At 33.6% G+C, this 4,503-nt stretch overlaps 1 long non-coding RNA gene across 1 annotated transcript; it reads right to left on the bottom strand.

Moving 5' to 3' along the window:
- Nucleotides 1–21: 21 nt before the first annotated feature.
- Nucleotides 22–4,461, bottom strand: LOC107301718. Its single transcript, XR_001549321.1, has 3 exons — nt 4,414–4,461; nt 2,591–2,684; nt 22–226 (listed from the first exon to the last, which is right to left on the bottom strand). It is a non-coding gene; the product is annotated as an uncharacterized LOC107301718 (long non-coding RNA).
- Between the last annotated feature and the right edge of the window lie 42 nt (nt 4,462–4,503).

Below are 4,503 nucleotides of genomic sequence, written 5' to 3'. Positions count from 1 at the left end.
TAATGTTTCTGTAAAAAAAAAAGTATAAAATAAGACAACTATATTACTTCAACTCTCCCCTCTCTTAATCATTATCTGATACTTTAAACCACTATAGAGTAGATATAGTTTTTTACATTTCAGTCACCCAAAAATATACTTTATGATCTCCTCCCATGGCACATAGTGGAAGAGTCCTGTGCCAGGTTAAACCAGATCCCAAGGGTGCAGAACCAATAAGGATAGGCTGTAGAGAGAAAAAAAAGATTAGTTTATTTATTATTTCTATTTAAGATCTAGCATACAGTAAGACAACTTCAAAAGAAATTTCAAAATACTCTTTAGCTGTTGGGCTGTAACCCAGCAATTATCACTGGAATTGGATATAACTTCAGAATTTCTAAATCCCAAGGCAGCTTGCTTCTAAATTTGAAACTAGAAGCTGAAAAATAATGATTTAGCAAAAAAATAAGCTATACAAGTAAAAAAATAATAATCTACTGTTAGCACATGAGGGAAAAGTCCAAAATAAATCAAGATGGTCCTCCCAATCTTTTTTAAAGATCTGACACTGGATATAGAAGCCAGCACTTTCATTTAGTTGTTTTACTGTTTTTCCACAATAATACCTAAATTTCCCTTTATCATAGTCTATCCATTTTACATCACGTTCCAAATATAGTTTCCTCTGATAGTTAAACATTAAGAACTAACAGATGATGCTTGTAAACGTTTTGCTCTCTTGGTGACTAAATATTTCTGCTCGTTTTCTCTGGTAAATATGAAAATCAGCAAAATCAGTCATAATACATCATGGATATCTAAGAAATGCACTTATTATATGCTGTCTCTTTTAGCCTTAGAACTTGGAAAATCAGGAGGCAGACAGAAATGTCTGTTGCTAAATCAATGTATTGCTACGCTGAGATCTCTAGAAGTTCTATTATATTATTTACATTTGATAGAAGTAAAAGAAAGGTCTTCAAAATTTAATATTGAAAGAGAAATTTATAATTGAATTTGCTGCAGTGGAAATTTCTGAGTAGAAAAGCTATGGTGGGAAAGAGGAAAGGTTAACATAAAGGAAGTAAGATAAACATATAGGCAAAAATAGCTGGGTCTAAGAAAGGAAGAAGAGAAGCCATAAAAAATATATAGCTGTAAAAGGAAATGGCTAGCCAGGAAAGACAGGTTGAATTGGAGAATAGGAAAATAAGCTGAATAAGATAAGAGGAAAGGCACACTGAATTGAAAAGCAGGAAAAGAACTTATTGTTTAAAATGGGGACATAAACATCTACAGAGTTTAAAATAACCATTTAAATGTCTAATTTTTCTTATTATAATTGTATATGTGAATATGATTTAGTATGTAGCAGGAAATATGTAGGAGGCGGTCGGAAAGAGTGTAACCTCATAGTACCTCAGCCAATGGGGAAAGAGGAGGGATGTGGCGGCCGGGACAAGGGCTGTATAAAGGAGGATATTTTGGGTTAAAACTTTGGAGAGAACCAAGCTTTGATAGCTTCTCTCCCCGCTTATTGCAATAAATGAAACAAAAGGCCTTCACTGTGTCTTGGCTGGTTATTGGTCAGGCAAGCTTGCCTCTGGTCACGAAGGAAAGTGGCCAGGAGCACATAACACATTAAACCGAAGTATAAGCACAATGCTATTTTTATAGCTTCTAATAATCATTCTACCAGAAAGAATTTCATGAAATTCAAACTCTCTTATAAGGTACTACCTTAAATGATTCTTTTAACTGGTTCCCATTAGTCCTTTCTGGAAATCTAATCCACTGGACATGAATTAAATTTGTGCAATGCGCAAAATGTATAAGATGCAATACAAGATGCAAAATATATAGGCATGACTTTAATTCTCTTAATCCTTGAGTTCCTTTTGAGTGCAGAGGACTGAGGTTGAATAATTTATTCTCAAGTCTTTTCCAATAGTCTCAGCTTTACTTTCCAAATCTCTGTTTCATAATCACTTTAACTCATATGGAAAGCCAAAAAGGACAAATTTTACAGCACTATTTCAGGAAGACACAATCACAATGACACAAAGTTAATTACTAGTAATACTATATGCCTTAGACTGAACATCTTGCCCATTAAAGCCAGGTGAACTAGAATATATTTTATTATGCTCCAAATATCCTCAGCTTATTCCCTACAACCAGAATCTAAAAGGGATTTTCTTTTTAAGTTGCCAATTTCCGTGGCATTTAATACATTATTTTTTAAAACTGAAGCCATTACCAAGAACACTGTGCACTGCACCATGAGAATCTAATGTTTAAAAACAGTAAAGTTAAAAAAAAATCCTTACAAGTATGCCTAAGACTTTATAGAGAGAGTGTCTAAAGTAGCTTTCTGAATTCCAGCCTATATTTTTTTTCATTTTGACCATACAAATGCAGTTTTTCTTGAGATGTTCTGATAAAGTAGATTCAAAGCATATGAAGTCCAAGTGAGAAATAAATAAAAGAAAATTTCCCACAATGGATCACACTTGATTTGTCATGTAATCCTAAGTTGCTTAAGGACAAAATTGTACAATAATGTTAAAAAAATGGATTTTACATCTTTGATTTGTCAGAAATTTACCTGAGGGTGGCCTAAATGATGAACTAGAAGTTGACTGATCATTTTTCCTGGATAACCAGTAGTAGCGAACAAGTTTTCATTCACTCGGGACCATCTAAACACATAAAGAGAAACTTAACAACATTTTAAAATAATGTTCAATATAATTATGAAACTCAAAATTAAACATTTCTGAATTTCATCATTTCAGTGGTATATAATAGATTTTTTCCAGTGAATTCAGTGAATCATTTTCAGAAGTCTATGCTACAGCTCTTGAAAATATTTTATATAATGTAGGCAAGATATTAAAGCAATCACATCTTTTGGAAGATTTGTGTAGCTGTTAGAAAAGACTCCCCAGCTATCAGTGTATCTAAGTGGCTTCAATTTTTGGTTGGGAATACAGGGAAGTGTTATCTATGCATATACACAATCATGGGACATTTTTTGAAGCATCTAAGTGAATCTTTCCAAAGACATAGCTACTTTAAAGTAGGATGCTTTTTCATACTGTCATGTGAAGTTCCCCTACTGAATGCTTTGCATAGGCCTAACGCTTGTGTATGTACATGCACTCATCTTTTGGCTCAGTGTAAAAGATACAATAAATACAGGTAGTCTTCGACTTACAACAATTCATTTAGTGACTGTTTGAAGTTACAATGGCACTAAAAAAAGTGACTTATTACCATTTTTCACACAACTATTGTAGCATACCCATAGTCACATGATCAAAATTTGGACACTTGGCAACTGGCTCATATTTATGATGGTTGCAATGTCCTAAGGTCATGTGATCACCTTTTGTGTCCTTCTGACAAGCAAAGCCAATGGGGAAGCCAGATTCACTTAACAACCATGTTTACTAACTTAATTGCAGTGATTCACTTAACAACTGTGGCAAGAAAGCTGGTAAAAATAACCAAAACTCACTTAACAAATGTCTCGCTTAGCAACAGAATTTTTGGGCTCAATTATCATAAATTGAGGACTACTATACACACACAATTTTAGAATACATCAGAAATATATAATACCAAAACCATGGGAAGTAATTATTTCATTCTATTGTACTGTGGTCAGACCCCCACCTCAAGTACTGAACTGTGTGCAGTTCTAGGTACCATACCTTAAGAAAGTTTCAGAAAAAAACGTGACAGTTTCGGGGAAAGACAATTAAAACTTCATGGACTAGAAAGCAAGTCTTGTTTATTTTATTACCAGCATTTTTATGCTGCTTACTCTGGCATCTGCAAGGGGTCTGCATCCTAAATCTGCCCTTTGGGACATGAAAGCATGTAATTAAATTATAGGAATGCAAATTTTGGTTTTAATGTTTAAAAAGTACATGTAGCTGAACAGTGAAACTAGTTAACCTAAGATGTGATGCATTCTACTTAAGTGTATGTGCTCAAGCTGGAATGGCTTAACTTGGATTCCTGCACTGAGCAACGGCTTGGACATGACAGCCTTTCTAACTAATGTAAAAATTACTATACATTGTGCTACAATTCTCCCTTATTTCCCGTTTCATCCCATTTTCTTAACAGACCTTCTAAGTCCTTTGAAAGCTGGGTAGTCTCCTAATGTTTTAAGATTACAATTTTCAGAGTTCCCAACCATAAAAATTAAGTGAGAAAGGTTAGGCTAATAGAAAGAGTAAAATATTAACAATTAATTTAAAATAACACTTCAAAGAAAAATTGCACGATTATCTCTCAAATGCAAACTCTACCTGTAAATATTGGCAAAAGCCAAACCTTGTGGTCCTTCACCAATGATTAATGGAGAAGTCAGTTAATCAAATGCATCAATTAAATATGTATTTAAATAAAACTTACCTAAATAATCTGGCTCTATCTGCATGGACAGGCCTCTTATCCAAAGGGTAACTAAAAGAGAGAATAATTTCTAATAATAAAAATCATTAA

This window comes from Protobothrops mucrosquamatus, unplaced genomic scaffold, assembly GCF_001527695.2.
Source record: "Protobothrops mucrosquamatus isolate PMUCROS unplaced genomic scaffold, P.Mucros_1.0 scaffold15946, whole genome shotgun sequence".
Lineage (NCBI taxonomy): Eukaryota > Metazoa > Chordata > Lepidosauria > Squamata > Viperidae > Protobothrops > Protobothrops mucrosquamatus.
The sequence above is the reverse complement of the archived record's forward strand: the minus strand, read 5'-3'. Positions and strand labels throughout refer to the sequence as shown.